Source organism: Macaca nemestrina, chromosome 11 (genome assembly GCF_043159975.1).
Source record: "Macaca nemestrina isolate mMacNem1 chromosome 11, mMacNem.hap1, whole genome shotgun sequence".
Classification (NCBI taxonomy): domain Eukaryota; kingdom Metazoa; phylum Chordata; class Mammalia; order Primates; family Cercopithecidae; genus Macaca; species Macaca nemestrina.
Genome location: NC_092135.1, coordinates 42,395,418 through 42,413,221, shown reverse-complemented (window position 1 = coordinate 42,413,221; position 17,804 = coordinate 42,395,418). Strand labels below are relative to the sequence as shown.

Sequence of the window (17,804 nt, the reverse complement as noted above, 5' to 3'; positions counted from 1 at the left end):
GATAGCCAGGATGGTCTCGATCTCCTGACCTCATGATCCACCCGCCTTGGCCTCCCAAAGTGCTGGGATTACAGAAGTGAGCCACTGTGCCCGGCCGATCCTGCTATTTTTTCACAAAAGGCCATAGGAAAGTTTATCTGGAAACTGGGAGAGCAGCCCTTCTTTAGAGATTAACTAAAGACCGTGACCTTGCTCTTCATTTCAATAGTCCATGCCTTCCAGTTGCCTCGTCTATCAAGAAGGAAACTAATACATACAACAAATACTTCATAGTATTTTATGACAGCAAGAATAAGAGTAAGATGTGAAAGCTAAAAACATTCTAGAAGTATTATCTCCAAAAATTGTGCATATTGATAAAATGGACCTTAAAGTTATTATACATAATAATTGTACCTGAGTGTCTGTCACAGTTAGAAACATGTTAAAAATACAAGATAATGAAATAAAAATGAGCAATTTATTCTATCTAAATACTATACAACTCTATTAATTAATAACATTTAATGTCTTGCACAGAAGGACTCACCAAATTACAAATATAGTCCTTCTAGAATATTAAAACCATAATTAAGTGTAGGCTGAAATAGAGCCACCAGTGAACCTTTACCTGTTGATGTACAAACAATGTGATTATGTATAAGGAATAAAATACAATTTAAAATAGTCATTTCACATCATCAAGCAAAGTTCAGAGCATGCTAAGAAATAACTGTTCCAGAAAGGGTTGTGCCTTCTTCACCTGCAATTTATTTAACTGAAACTGGAATTATCATCTCCCTTCCCCAACTCGCTGGTTCTTGTTACACCAAAGAAACATAGCCAACTGGAAATAATGAGCAGTTGTCCTGACTGTAGAGATTAAATCAATTTTAAGCATTGTTGCATAAAGCACATATCACAAGATGCAGTGGACAGCATTATTTGCCAAGGTCAGATTCCTACCTTTTCCTTTTCTAGATTGGTTAACAAGCACTATGTATTTAAGAACTGAATTCTTCATCTTCAAAGTTATCTGATTACATGTCATAAACAATCTGATTGAAAGTAAAGGGGAGCCAGTTGTGGTGGCTCATGACTGTATTCCCAGGACTTTGGGAGGCCGAGGCAGGAGGATCAGTTGACGCCAGGAGTGTGAGACCAACCCAGGCACCATAGCAAGACCCTGTCTCCACAAAAAATAATCCTACTAGTAGGTATCTATCCAGAAGAAAAGAAGTCATTATACAAAAAGAAAAATACTCGCACACTCATGTTTATAGCAGCACCATTTGCAATTGCAAAAATACAGAACCAGCCCAAATGCCTATCAATCAATGAGAGGTTACAGAAAATGTGTGAGAGAGATATATATATACACACACACCATGGAATACTACTTAGCCATAAAAAAGAATGAAATAAGGACATTTGCAGAAACCTGGATGGAATTGGAGACTATTATTCTAAGTGAAGTAACTCAGGAATAGAAAACCAAATATCATATGTTCTCATTCATATGTGGGAGCTAAGCTATAACGATGCAAAGGCGTAAGAATGATATATTGGACTTTGAGGACTATGGGGAAAGGGTGATGGGGTAGCAAGAGATAAAAGAGTCCACACTGGGTACAGTGTATATTGCTTAGGTGATGGGTGCACCAAAATCTCAGAAATCACCACTAAAGAACTTATTCAATAACTAAACACCACTTGTTCCTCAAAAATCTATTGAAATAAAAAAGTAAAATAAAACAAAAATAAAATTATTAGCAGGCATAGAGGTATACAACTATAATCCCAGCTACTTGGAACCTTAGGTGAAAGGATTCCTTGAGTCCAGGAGTTCAAGGGTGCAATGAGTTATGACCACGCCACTGCACTACAGCCTGGGTGACAGAGCAAGATTTTGTCTCAAAAAAAAAAAAAAAAAAAAAAAAAGTAACAGGCTCATTGGATACCTCACTTTCTAAAGTAGTTTGGTACCTGTGTAATGCTCTTTTAGCACCCTTTAAAATATGCCTAATCTCTTACCTCTTCCCACTTAGCTTCCTGGATTCAAGGCCATTTAAATGCTCTGCAAACCCCAGGCATCATTATTCCCGGAAACCAATTATATCAAACATTAAAATACACCCATATCACACATGAAGCACAATCATTTTGCTGAAAAACTTTTGAAAGAGTTTTTGTTTTTAAAACTATTTTTTCTTTCTGAAATACTTAGGCCTCAAGTAATACAGCAAATTTACAATAAGCTGTGATTTCTAAGCAATCAACATGCACATTTGAACTGTTTTCAAATGTAATGACAATTTTTATGAGTACTCTTTTTGACAATGGATGAAGCTGACCCAACAATGCATTTGTTCATATTTGTTAACCTGAGTTTTGTACTTTTTGTCATTTGCAACCAATGTAATTATAATCAGGTCTTAAATATTTTCCTAAGTCCATGAAACCTATAAACTCTGGAGTGCTTTTCTTCTTAATGATGACATGGCCCCACCCACATCAGCCCCACATATCATTTTCACCAGAGATCCGGTCCAAAAGTCTCTGGAGACTGAGCCACCAAAAACCCAACCCAGCGGTGGGCATGTGAAATACTGCCTTGTCTTCTCTGGTTGAAATTTGGCGCTGGCTAGTCTTCTGTCAAGCGGTTCACATGTGGATGGAAGTGATACTCTAATCCCTCCGAACTCCTCAATGACTGGTAGCTACATTTGGCTTCTTGTTTGGAACTTTTTTTTTTAACATCTTTCAAATAAAATCCTTTCAAGGTCCAGTTGGATGTTAGAGAAATAATATGTAACTGACCACATTCCCTCTCATTCACACATACACACACACAAAGCACTCAGAGGAAATAGTCTTCAGAATAGACACAATGCATAGCTCTTAACATCTCATATTCAGTCTTTAGAGGCTTCTCAAAGGCAACTACTGCAGCTAATAGCCCTGGATTCCCACCAGTAGTGAATTATGCTGTGGCCAGAAGTCTCCTAGTCCACCACTTCCAATACTCTAGACTCCCATCCTTTCTACTGTACCACTTTAAAGGTGAAATGTCTGGAAAATTTGGAAAATTGTGAGAGTAATTATGGCATATGCATATAATTTAAAATTCCATGGGGATTTTTCAATATTTACAATTCTAATTTCCTTGTGGATGACATTGAATTTCTAAAGCAATGGCACCATTAATCCTTAAAATCTATACCTTACATTGGGATCCGATGCTATGCCTCTATAAGCATCTCCCTAATCCAGTCTCTCACTTTATACATTTAACATTGGTTGAGCACCTGTCTGTGCCAGGGACCATTGCTGAACTCTGGTGAGTACAGCAGCCCCAGTCCCTGGGAATAAAAAGGGCAACTATTGCGACCCATTGTAGTGTTTTATGTATGTGCTTCTGCAAGACTAATTTAAGCCCATTTTACTAAAATCCAATCCCATTGCTTTTTGTTCTGCCCACAGAGTACGTAAATAGCAGCCAATCACTATCCTCTCCAAGATAGCTTTCCTGATACTTGAAATGCTCAAGTTCTTTTCTCTTCTTCAAAATAAACATATTTTTTCTGCAAAGAAAAGAATATTACATTTGATGTGTGCAACAAGCCAATATAACTCCTTTGCCGTGTCATCACATTGTCATTGATATGAAAATATGGAATATAAATTTTCAGTCACATTGAAAGGATAAAGCAAAAGATAGTCCCATGTGATCAACGAGTTTCTTAAGCATTAATCTATACACTAAACCTGATATTGCCATTCTAAGAAAATGCACTATAATGGAACAAAAATTTTGCATCACTGCGCTAGCTGAGGGAAAAATAGCTAATAGTCTTTATCCCTTATGACTCATATCAGAGTGCCCTGCCCCCAAAGAAATCAAGACACATTGTCACTGAACCACATTATTATCCCTTAAGAAGACTATAAAATGTGTACATCATTCATTCGTTGACATTGAACTTGTGCCAAAACTATTAAGAGCACATATTAATAGATATCCCAAACGTGTAGGAATGAATACAGAATAAAACACAAAATGAAATTGGTATTCACTCCTAATTTGTCTTTTATAAATGATTAAGTAAAGCATTTGAAGGAAATAAAAGGGCAATAAATAGCCTTTTATCACAAACTGGGGGATTTCTCTTACTCCAGGCTTGCATACAACCAGTTTAGAAATATGCATAATTGCCTATGGTCAACATCATATCGCTGCCAGATCACACATTAAACAGATAACCACTATTATTATAAAAGCAACTTCCTTGACCTCATATTTTGGTCTGACTAGGAATTCCTGTATTTTCCCAGATTGGCTGTTGCATAGTGCCAATCTTGTGCTGTGCATGTCAATTTGTACCGGTGTAAGTGACCGACGCCTCACAGAGCTTACTCTAAAACACGCTTATATGCATATGAATAGCATAAGTTCAAGAAATATGATCATAGTTGTTCTTGCAGTGCTTTTTAAAATCTGAAGTCTATGTGTTGGTTTGTGTTTTTTTTTATTATAGCTAAGGTACAGTGTGTGTTATTTGGCAGCTGAATTTGACATGAAAATATAAAAGGTTTGGGCAACCACATATTTGGAAATAGAAATCTTTCCTGAAAACATGGCTTTGGTTTTTAAACACAGCTAAATTTCTGGAAACTTCAATTTGTTAAAGACAGCCAAGACTTCAATCATATTTAACATATTCCTGGGGTTTACATATAGTGTTTCAAAGTAATAAACAACATCTTGTTTGGAGTAGCACGAAGAAAATGAGGCAAGCACTTCTTTAGAGTAAAAGCTCTACTTTTAAAAATAGTTTGGAGACTCATTCTTATGTTGGTAAAATCACAAAACACTATTCAGCAAACAAAACATGATGAGCTCAATTCAAGTTGGTAAACATTTTTAGCTGGCTTCATTTGTAGTAAGAATTTTAATGTAACCATGACTTCAAGAATGCATCCCTTATAATGAAAACTTAAGGGGTAAAACTTTTTTTAATTGTTAATAAGAACAATGGTGTTAAATTTGCACTTGAAAATCAGAGGAGATGTGATGACAACAGTAAATTGATTGTTTGAACAATTTTTTAAATCACATTACAGTGCACTAAAATGCATCTGCATTTAGTCACTAACACTCCCATTGCAATGACCAAAAAGCCTCAGGCCTGTTTCACCAGCAGTAAATGGTCTCTTTCCTAAGGTAGGGTCTATATACACTGTACCTCCTGCACATGAAACTTGCATGCAAGCTGTAAATCCTTCACATGCTTTTGCCTCATTGGTCCAAACATGAGTGATGTCTAAAAATCCTTAAGTCACTTAGTAAGAATAACAAACCCTTTCCAAGAAGCAAAACATGATGAGTTGAAATAAAACCATCCAAGGAAAGAAAGACAGGGGGAGCTTTCTCTAAGCTTTGTATAAGACGTCAGGTCAAATTTCACTTAATCATGCTTTCTCCTCAAACAGGGACTCGGAACAGAACACTCTTCATAAGAATACTCATGGACACAAGTTCAAATAACGTATGGCAAATCATCTACTTAATAAACATACAAACATCCTGCTCCTGTGATTAATATTCCTTTATTTTGACTTTACGTTATTCCTAATTTTTAGGCAATAAATATTTTGATAGGTAAAACAGAAGAATTTATCCAAAAATTGAAAGGTTGGTGACATGTTATGCTCCTTTCTCACCACCTGTATTCAAAACTATTATTGAAGTGGACCTCAGAATAGAAAGACCTTGGATCCAAGTTTGCCTGAGACATTCTTGATTTGAGTCTCTTTACCTGAAGCAATTAATAATATCTCTGTTTCAGCTCAGAAGTCTTCCAATTTGGGTGATAAACTATATGGCCACTTTTGTTTCTTCCCTTCCTTCCTTTCCTTCCTTTCCTTGCCTCCCTCCCTCCCTCTTTCTTTCTTTCCTTCCTTCCTTCCTTCCTTCCTTCCTTCCTTCCTTCCTTCCTTCCTTCTTTCCTTTCTTCCTCTCTTTCTTCCTTTCTTCTTTCTTTTTTTTCTTTCTTTCTTTTTTCTTCTTTCTTTTTTTTTTTTCAGAGTTGTGCTCTGTCATCCAAGCTAGAATGTGTGCATTGGCACAATCATAGCTCACTGAAGGCTCAAACACCTGGTCTAGCGACCGTCTTACCTCAGCCTCCCAAGTAGCTGGGACCACAGGCACATGCCACCATGCCTAGCTAATTTTTTATAGAGACAAGATCTTCCAGTGTTGCCCAGGCTGCTCTCAAACTCCTGGGCTCAAGTGATCCTCCTGCCTCAGTACCCTTCTTATAAGGTAATGGATGACACCTACTTGATACAAATTCCAGAGCACCAAGCATATTTGCCTTGAGTATTTCCCTGAACTACACAAGAGAGTCTGAACTCTCCCAGCTGTAGTACAAGTTACGCAGTACTAGATTACAATTTTATTTAACTACATGTCCCACGAACTAGCACAGTGTTCAGCATATAACAAATGCTAAGTAAATGTTATTCTGGTATATCAACTCTCCAGCCCTGTATCAGAATTTAGTTTACCGGGATCTTGATTGCCTTTCCCTTCTACAGGATAGCACACTGATCCATTATATTGATGATATTACACTAACTGGACCTAGTGAGGGAAAAGTAGCAACTACTTACTGGTAAGACATTCGCCTCTCAGAAGGTGGGAAATAAATCCAATTAAAAATCAGGGACATTCTCCCTTAATGAAATATCTAGGCATCCAGTGGTAGGGAGCATGCCAAGATATCCCTTCTAAGGTAAAGAATAAGTTGTTGCATCTGGCCCCTACTACAATCGAGAAAAAGACACAACATTTATTGGACCTGTTTGGATTTTGGAGGTAATAGACTTCTCATTTGGGTATGTTATTACTCCAGCCCATTTACTGAATACCTGAAAAGCTGGTAGTGTTGAGTGAGACCCAGAATAAGAGAAGGCTCTGCAACGGATTTAGGCTGCTGTTCAACCTCCTCTGACACTTGGACTATATGATCTAGAAGATCTAATGGTACTTAAAACGTCAGTAGCAGATAGAGACGCTGTTTGAGCCTTTGGCAGACCCCCATAGGGGAATCAAGGATCAAACTTTTAGGATTTTGGAGCAAGGCCCTGCCATCATCTGCAGATAACTACTCTCCTTTGAGAGAGAGCCATTGGCCCTAGAGGACACTGAATGCTAGACCTTGGGCCATCAAGTTCCAGATGACCTGAGCTACCCATCATGAACTGGGTTTCAGCTGAGCCATGAAGCCATAAAGTTGGGAATGCACCACAACACTCCATCATCAAATAGAAGTGGCACATAACATCATGGGGCCTGAGCAGGCCCTGGAAGCATAAGTAAGTAACATGAAATGGCCCAAATGCCCATGGCCTCACCCCTGCTATTCTACCTTCTCTCTCCCGGCATGCACCTGTGACCTCACAGGGAATTCTCTACAAACCAGTTGACCAGAAAACAGAAGACTCAGGCCTGATTTACAGGTGGTTCTGTATGAGATTCAGGCACCACACAAAAATGGACAACTATAGCACCACAACCCCTCTGAAAAACATCCCTGAAAAACACTGGTAAAGGGAAATTCTCCCAGTGGGCAAAACTTTAGACAATGAACCTGGTTATGCACTTTGCTTAGAAGGAGATACAGCCAGACATGCAATGATATACCAATTTACGGGTCATGGACAATGATTTGGCTGGATGGTTGGGGATGTGGAAGAAACATGACTGGAAAATTGGTGTCAAGGAAATTTGAGTAAGAGGACAGGCCTTTCTGAATGGGCAAAAACTATGAAGTTACGTGTGCCCCATGTGAATGCTTACCAAAAGGTGGTCTCAGCAGAGGAGGATTTAAATAATTAAGTGGTTAGGGTGACTTGTCCTGTGGAATGCTCTTCCCTGCTAGAGCCCACTCCCCCACTTTGTTCAGGCCTCTACACTCTTTCCAGTGAGGATTTTCCTGGCCATCCGATCTAAAGTTCTAGCCCCTTCTCCCTCACTATCCTCTTTCTCCACTTTAGGTGTCTCCATCACACTTATCATTACCTAATATATTCTATACTTTGTTTATTCATTTTTTATGTCTTACTCATTCAAATGTAAGCTCTTTGGGAGGAGGAATTTTTGTCTGTTTTTGTCTTCCACTGAATTACTAACGTCTGGAGTGGGGTCTGACCCAAACAAGGCTCCATAAATAATTATGCATTTACTGAATTATCATTAATAGTAACAGTAATCATATTACTATTGCTATCTATGGTCTATATAGTCTAAAGATCAGAGCTAAGCACATTGCATCATTTTATCATTGAATCTCTTTGTTTGTTTGTTTTTGAGACAGAATCTCCCTCTGTCACCCAGGATGGAGTGCAGTAGTGCAATCTTGGCTCATTGCAACCTCCGCCTCTCAGGTTCTGGGACTACAAGTGTGCACTACCACACCAGGCTAATGTATGTTTGTTTGTTTGTTTGTTTTTAGTAGAGACGGGGTTTCACCATTTTGGCCAGGCTGATCTCGAACCCCTGGCCTCCACCCACCTCAGCTTCCCAAAGTGCTGGGATTACAGGTGTAAACCACCGCGCCCTGGCCTTATCATTAAACCTTGACAGTAGCACAAGACCATCAGTGATAATATGCCCATATCACAGATGGAACAACTGAGACAAAAAAAAAATGCTCAGAATTCAGCAAAGAAAGATCATACTCCTAATAAGTGGAGTGTTTGGGAGAGAAATTACCCCCAAACCTATGCTCCATCCAGTGGTACTTTCTGCCTCTCACACTGATGTTAATGCCTTATTGAAAATTTGCATACTATTTACTCAGGACCCCAAACAGCAGTCATTATCATCATTCAATCACTCACGTATGTGTTTGTCTTCGTCTCATACCTGTCTTTTAAGCACTAATTAGGCACTGCAATAGTTACAAAGACTAGTTCCCTCATAGCTTACAGTCCAGCAGAGATCAAAACAAAGGTCCTGCCATGTAAACAGAAATGTAATAGATTTGTAGGCTTCAGTTGGAGCCCAAAGGAGAGAAGGCAGTGGCCCCAGTGAAGACAAGAATGAAGGCAAACTCTGCCTTCCATGCAATTTTATCTAAGATCAACTCTGTTCGATTAAAAGGGGCTGAAAAAGTGTTCCTGTAACTTCTTTAATGATGAAGCCCTTTCCTACAGCCCTTTCATTCTCGTCTCCCCAACTTTTTCATTACAACTGTGCCCCTATTTTTTAACAGAAGATGGAAGCCTAGAAAAGCCTATGCTAAATGTCTGTTTTAAAAAGGATCTAAAAGAAGAAATTATCTGCAAGAATCTCCAACCATCCACATAGGAGAAAAAAAATAGTATGAAACATTAAATATTTTATTTCACTAAATCCCTCTTCCTGAAGTCTAATAATAGGCAAATATCAGGTGAAGAGCGAAGAGTCAGTATTTTCAAACTATTTGCCTAACCAATTCACAGCTTGCAGACTCTGACTCTCAAAATCCTTAATTTTAAAAAAGGGAAAAAAGTAAAAAACCATGAAGATACTTTATAGTATTTTCCAGAAAAATAAATTTTTCTATGTTCCCTATGCAAGCAGAAAGTGATAAGATGTAGTAATTTCGGTAATAAACCTCAAGATAAGACTTTAAAAATTAAAAATAAAATGTATATGGAGTCACATCTAGATGTGCCTAGCAGAACTTTTTTTTTTTTTTTTTTTTTTTTTTTTTTTGAGACGGAGTCTCGCTCTGTCGCCCAGGCTGGAGTGCAGTGGCCGGATCTCAGCTCACTGCAAGCTCCGCCTCCCGGGTTGACGCCATTCTCCTGCCTCAGCCTCCTGAGTAGCTGGGACTACAGGCACCCGCCACCACGCCCGGCTAATTTTTTGTATTTTTTAGTACAGACGGGGTTTCACCGTGTTAGCCAGGATGGTCTTGATCTCCTGACCTCGTGATCCGCCCATCTCGGCCTCCCAAAGAGCTGGGATTACAGGCTTGAGACACCGCGCCCGGCCTAGCAGAACTTTTAAAGAATGACCTTGGAGGGTCAGGAAAGTTTTTAGCTTCTTATTTTATATAATCTTCTAACTATTAGTATGTGAGTAGGGTTGGTATTTTTCAAATAAAAAAGAAACCAGACAAGGTTAATATTGAATGCTTTTATATATGCATATTGCAGTATACAAAAAGGAAGTCCATTGTCAATGAATACGTTGATTTACATAACAGACACCTTTATTCAGGGTTAGCAGGAAGTGCTATGGCACAGTGGTTAGAAGTGGGGGTTTCTAAGTCAGACTTAGAAACGATCAAAATAGGCAGAGACTAGACTTGAATGTAAGCCTCATTCTTATTGGTCATGAAATGGAAAAAAATATAATTTACCTTTTTGAAACCTATTTTCCCATCTGTAAAATGGAGATAATAATACTAATCTTTTTGTTTTGTCATTAAGACTTTAGAAGTTGGCCAGGTGCAGTGACTCACACCTGTAATCTCAGCAATTTGGGATGCTGAGGCAGGGGGATTGCTTAAGCCCAGGAGTTCAGACCAGACTGGGCAACATAGTAAAATCCCTATCTCTACAAAACTTTTTAAAATTAGCCAGGCTAGGTGACCGAGTGAGACCCTGGCTGGAAAAAAAAAAAAAAAAGATTTTAGAAGTTAATATGTTTGGTACATACTATGCCTGGAATTAAAAACAATTATTGCTATGGGAGATTATAGTTTACAAAAGTGACCAGTGATTCTACAATAGCATTAAATTCCCCAAATGTAGACATAAAAGTTCAGAAAAAGAAACTGATAATAGACTGCTAGGAAAGCCTGAATCTGATAATAAGGTGGCTCAATTACTCAGATATTGGTTAGGATAATAATGATACTAAATGTACATCCTGTTTCTAAAGATGTGTGCTTACTCTTCTAGCTTCCTAAATAGTCAACAGTCTCCAGAGACTGGTTCTTGAGACTTAACCATGTATGATTAAAAATAATAGATGATATTGAAACCATCTGGTTCAGCAAATGCTCTCGGGGCTGAAAAGTCAAGGTACTAATGTTGCTTTTTAAGATAATACCAAGTGCCAAAAGGAATGCTGATTGAATTTCTAAAAGGTAAACTGCTTAACACAGAAAAATGAGGAGTTATTTTTTAAAGAGTTAGAGGAGATTCCATTGAAATTTATCACAGTTAAGAAGCAAATCAAGACAAGAAAAAAAGTGATACAAATAAAAGTGCTTAACCAGAGATTTTTAAAGCAAGATGTTTAAACAATTAGAAACCTGTATATGTTTATGTAATAAAATCACATACAATAAACAGAAATAACAAGGTTAGGCTAAAAGGAAAATGACAGACAATGAACTTGAAATCTATAAAATATTTCAAATAATCCTAAATGTCTTTTTACAAATGTTAAACATAGCCTCCTGATGAAAGAATAATTTTTTTTAAAGTCAGGTTGAGTAGGGGTCAGGGATTTAACAATGGAGAGGCATAGATTGTCTTGCTGTCTCAGCAAATATTGTCATGGAGCAATTTTGCTTTCCAACTTTGCAAAAAGAGCATTTGAGCGGTGTACACATACCAGAAGAAATCGTTGTGGGTTGAGGAGTAAAGTTGGCACACTGGGCTTTTATTCCTTTCCTACAGCTACAGGGTAGCATCAGGGACACATCTGCGAAGCTGGTCCTCAATCACATTGAGGACACATCTGCAAAGCTGGTCCAAGGTATTGACGGAGGAGTTACCATCTTTGTGATGAAATGTAGGGGACCCTTGCCGCCTCCAAGAAATCTGCCTCGGTCAACCTACTATAGAAAGACTCTTTGTCTTAGAGATAAATGAAACTATGGCCTTATTTCCAGAGAACCACTTATGTTACCTGAGAGGAGACAGAGTACTCTGGATGTGTGGATTCTCCTGACCCCGATTTTCTCCACTTGCCCATTAACACAGATTAGTTTACTGTTCACATTGCCCCCTAGACACTAGGCATAGACAACATGAGCAAGTGAACTGTAACAGAAACAAGGCTTTGATGAGAACGGGAAGTGGGCTAGGGGTAGGGCAGAGTAAAGGAATAGCATAGGGCATCCAGCCAGAAAAAACAGGCTCTGATGTACATACGGAGTCCATATTTTCCAAACCAAAACTCGTGACACATAGCTTGACAAGTATGATTGTGCTTATGGGAACAACAGGACAGAATATTTACAACCCAGAGTTGCACTGGAAAATCTAGGATATATAAACACTACATCCATAAAGGCATTGAAAGTGGGAAGGCTAACATAACCTACTTTAGAATTCTGCAAGTGCTGGCCCACACATGTGAAAGCCCATGTGTTAAGTTGCCCTAGTCTCTATTTATTTCTATCACAAACACATTACATATTTTTGACACACTTAGGGTCTCTATTCCAAAGACTTGCCTTAAGAATAGCAGGTGATATCTGAATGAAATAGATGTTTACAGTTGAGTAAAAAAGCATGCATCATGTCGGATTACATTGTTTGCCAAACTCGCCTGCCCAGGCCTTACAGGAGTACTAAATTCACCCGGAGACTTTAATGTAATGCAAAAGATAAAGTATCTCAGTGAGCCTGTGGACTCTTGCACACAACTTTCAGGTTAGGATCCACAGGTTTACAGAAAGAAAGAAAATTAATCGAGTCAAATGTGTGCCATTTTTTCTTTCCATTTAATTACTTGCATGTGAGAGCCATTGTTTCCTATAAGACCCCCCTCGAAAATACTTTAGTGAAAGCTTCTTGTAGAAAGGAAAACAAAGGTCAGTAACCTAATATCCCCAAGCAACCCTATAAAAACAAACCAGGGAGGGAAAAAAAAGTGAAGAAATGCTCTGACTGGGAAAAAGATCTTCATTTGTTTATTCTTTCAACAGTGAATAAAAGTTATGATTTTGCCAATAACTATAAATTGATAGTGCTTCCAACTTTTAAAGAATATATAAGGAAACCACGTAAAAGATCAGAGCAATCTTTTACGTGAGGTCAGAAGCTTTTTAAGGACTGGAAATATATCAAATACAATACGTCAAATTTGTCATGACACCTTACAAATTGACATCTGGGAAAATGTCTCAGAGATGATCTAACAGAGGGAAATGTCCTCTCTTTCAGATGAGGAAACTGAGGCACAGCAGCACGTCCAAGGTTACCTGATTGGCTGTAACTGAGTCAGGACAAAACCCTGTCTCCTGCAGAGTTTACAGACAAGTTTACTCATCTGTAAAATGACAGGGCCGAACTCTGAGGTCAATGCCAACCATAACATCCTGCAATGCTATATTGATTGATTGCTTTGTAATCTACTTATTTGTATTTTGGCTCTTAAATAAAGGTAAAGCTGCCAGTTTGACGTATTTCTAGCCCTTAGAAAGCTGACCTGACAGTAAAGCCCTTCCAAAACATTTATAGAGACAACGTTATGAACAATTTGCAGAATTTCATAAGGTGACACATTTCGAAGCACAGTGCAGTTACAGGCAGCCTGCATGGATGCATGCGAGGGAGGTATTTTTTTTTTAATTTTCAAGATGTCACTGCCAAGGGAGACATATGCCAAATGGTAACATCGGCTTCTACTTAAAAAAAAAAAAAAAAAAAAAAAAAAAACCTCTAAAAAAGGCATGAAGAGTAATGAAAAAACATGACAAGAAGAAGAATGAAACATCTAAAGCAGATATTGGGAATAAGAAAATATATGGATTAAGTACTTGGTGTTTAGAGGCATCTGACGTCTCTGCCTTTCCATTATACCTGCCTCCAAAACATAGCCATGCTGAGGTTTCCCAATATTTAACAAACTAGCATAAATCCTGGAAAAAATACTCTAAAACCAGAGTATATAAATCAGAATATAAAATTGAAATGTATTTAAAAATCTTCTATTCCAGTTATGATTTTTCTTGTTTCTCTTTATTGTGGATTCTTACCAGCATTTCATTTAGTGCTAAGGTAGATTTCATGCAGTAAGATAAAAGATAGCTTCATGACATAAACATTAAATGAACAAATAAATGGCCAAACTGTTAAAAGCAGGGGTAGCCAGTTAATTACTATATTTTAAAAAATCGTCCAGTCATATGTAGGATACTTTACATATATTATAGGTAAGATGATTAAAAACACAATAAGCCTGTAATCCCAGAATTTTGGGAGGCTGAGACAGGCAGATCACCCGAGCTCAGGAGTTCAAGACCAGCCAGGGCAACATGGCAAAACTCCGTGTCTACTAAAAACATAAAAATTAGCCAGGCACCGTGGCACATGCCTGTAGTCCCAGCTACTCTGGAGGCTGAGGCAGGAGAATTGCTTGAGCTTGGGAGGTGGAGGTTGCAGTGAGCTGAGATAGCACTATTGCGCTCCAAAGTCAGATCCTATCTCTAAATAAATAAGTAAATAAATAAATAAAAACACAATAAGCCAGTTGAACAGAACATTCTTTCTTTTATGGGTCACAGTGTGCCTTTTTCATAACATATAGAATTAGCCAAATTATCTATGCTACCAAAATTCTGATTGGAAGCAGCTGAGAAAGCAAAAGTACTTGGGAAAAATTTGTTGGGCCGTCTGGTTGTCTGGTTACCTGGCAAACTTCCCCATACTGTCGGATAACCAGGTAAACTTTTAGATCTCTAATGTATTTTCCCACATTGATAGGAGTACAGAAATTTTATAATTAAACAGACCTGGCTTCGAACTCATTGCTTATTAGTTGTTTGTTCTTGGGCAAATTACTTTTCTCAGGGACTATTTCATTGTCTGAAAAATTGGAATAATAATGTCTAACTCACTAAATTTTTAAATGATCAAATTAGATAGTGTCCAAAAACTAGCTGTCATGGTGTACAGCACACAGAAAGCATCCAATAAGTGGGGATAGTCATAGTAGCGGTAGTAAGAATAGTGATGGTCCTTATCTTTTCTTTGATTGACACATGCTGTTGTGAAATCAACATAGGTTTTGAGTTTAGAGAGTTTGGTTTGAAGTCAGACTCTACTCTCAGTGGTTAGATGCCAAGAGAATTTCTCTGGTTTCAATTTCTTCTTCTGCAAAATGAATACCATAACACCTGATTCTTAACTGCTATTATGAAAATTAAATGAGATAATATATGTTAGTGCTACATAGTGCCTGGCACAATGGGAGGGATAATAAAGAAATGTTCATTCCCAAAATTCCTTGTCCCCACAGTTCCCCACTCATGCCTCTTCATTCATTTAATGTACTGAGTCCTGGGCACCACGTCCTGGGAACAAAAATGTCCATGCTGGTTTCAAGAAAGGGATGAGAGGAGAAAGAGAGAGAGAAAGAGAGATTAAAGGATTTGGTGACAAATACTTCAAGAGAGATTTAAACCAGTGCTTGGGAACACAAAAGAGGAAAAAATAAAGCCTTCTTTTAGAGTCTTTAAAGATCTTAAAAATTAATTAGGCCAGCCGGGCACGGTGGCTCATGCCTCTAATCCCAGCACTTTGGGAGGCCGAGGCAGGCAGATCACCTGAGGTCAGGAGTTCGAGACCAGCCTGAGCAACATGGAGAAACCTGTCTCTACTTAAAATACAAAATTAGCCGGGCATGGTGGCACATGCCTGTAATCCCAGTTACTAGGGAGGCTGAGGCAGAAGAATCACGTGAACCTGAGAGGCAGAGGTTGTGGTGAGCCGAGATCGCACCATTGCACTCCAGCCTGGGCAACAAGACTGAAACTCTGTCTCAAAAAATAATAATAATAATAATTAGGCCATTTAACCCACTAGGAATGTTATAACCAAAACACAAAACAAAACAAAACAGCAAATAACAAGTGTTGGCAAGCGGGTGGAGAAATTGGACCCACCCTGATTCTACATTACTGATGGGAGTTAAAAAAAACATTGCAGCTACTGTGGAAAACAAGTTGGCAGTTTCTGAAAAAGTAAAACGTAGAATTAAGACCCAGCAATTCCACTCTAGGGTATATACCCAAAAGAAGTGACAGCAGGTGTTCAAACAAAAACTTGCACACAAATGTTCATAGCAGCACCGTTCACAATTGCCAAAAGGTGGAAACAACCCAACTGCCCATCAACAGATGAGCAGACAGACAAAAGGTAGTCTATCTATACAATAGAACAGTAGGATAGTATTGAGCCATAAAAACGAAGGCAGTACTGAGGCATGATAAAACACGAATGAACTTTGAGAACATTGAGTTAAGTGAAAGAAGCTAGTCATAAAAGATCACATATTTTGTGATTCCATGTATGTAAAATGTCCAGAATAGGCAAATTTACAAAGGCAGAAGTAGATTAGTGGTTGGTTGGAGCTGAAGGAGATGAAGGGATGGAAGAGGGGAGTTGTGACAGCTGAAGGGTAGAGTGTTTCTCTTTGTGATGATGAAAATAGTCTAAAATTGTGTCAATGATTGTCCATATATCTGTGAATATATTAAAAACCATTGACTTATAGGCTTTGAATAGGTGAATTATAATGTATGTAAATTGTGTCTCACTAAAGCTGTTTTTGTTTAAATTTTTTTCAAAATGAGAAAAAAAAAATGTCTTAGGAGCTTACGCAAACTCCTGCTAGATCCAGTATGGATAGTGACCATGAGTGCCACTCCAATGGTAGAGCTGAAAACAAAACAGAACTGGGAGCGTGTCAGACAGAAAGGGAAAGAATGGAAAACCATGCACAAAGCCTAGGAGGCAGTGCTTGGCTTTCACATCCTCTATGACACTGAGATGTTGAGAGGAAGTTGGAACAGGGAACATGTCAAGAGAACATGGCTAGATATAAGCCACTACGGAGTTTGGAATCACTTACCCAGAATATAGGCAGGGCCCGGAAAGCAGGCTTCAGGATGACTCTGCCACTCATTGGGTACGTTTGCAGGCAAATGATGTCATCGGATATACGTTCATGACATTATATAAATGGATATTCTCTGTAAAATGGGAATAAACACACCCATCTCACAAGACACTATAAAGATGAAATGAAGCAATACAGATAAAGCAAATAATGTAGAAACTGGCAAACAGTATGCAGTCAATAAATGTTAGCTCTTTGAGCCTGTTGGAAGCCAAAAGAGTTTAAAATGAGAAATTTCCACTAATCAACAAAATGTTATAGTAGATGACAAAGGTTTCAAGCTTTTTGAACTTTTGAGTAATTTGTACACTTTACCACTAATTTAACTTCCTCTGATCCATCAAGACATACACATGCTTTTTAAAAAAATTCTGCAGAGAAGTATAGTAAATGTTTCCTAGACTAATGATACTGGCCTCAGTAGCTTAAGCTTAGCCATAAAAATAATAAGTTTCTCTTGCTATGATGTTCTAATTAAATATCCCAAACTTTATTCCAGGTATAAGCAATCCAATATTGGCAGAGCTAATCCAACCAAGAACACTCTATCCAGTAAATAAATTCTCAGAAGCCAAAATTTCCATTTACACCTGTGAACAGAAAATTTAATTTAATGCAAATTGTTAAATAATAAGACCAATGGGCAATGAACCATACTAAACACATCACATGAAATGGATCAGTCATGCAGCATGGTGACCAGAAAAAAAATTTATGTCATGTTCTACAGCTAAAAATAGTACATGTTTACACACATTCATGCGCACACACGCATTCATGCATACACATACACACACAGAACAAGGTGCTACCACAGAGGTGTAGCATGCATATAAAAAAATGCAGAAACAGGCCGGGCGCGGTGGCTCAAGCCTGTAATCCCAGCTCTTTGGGAGGCCGAGAC

At 38.2% G+C, this 17,804-nt stretch overlaps 1 long non-coding RNA gene across 1 annotated transcript in view; it reads right to left on the bottom strand.

The window, feature by feature from the left end:
• Positions 1-17,804, bottom strand: part of LOC105492620 (uncharacterized) — an 89,452-nt gene that overhangs the window by 53,551 nt on the left and 18,097 nt on the right. Inside the window, exon 2 of the long non-coding RNA XR_011609743.1 lies at positions 16,853-16,973. This is a non-coding gene — a long non-coding RNA (uncharacterized lncRNA). The remainder of the gene's footprint in view (positions 1-16,852; positions 16,974-17,804) is intronic.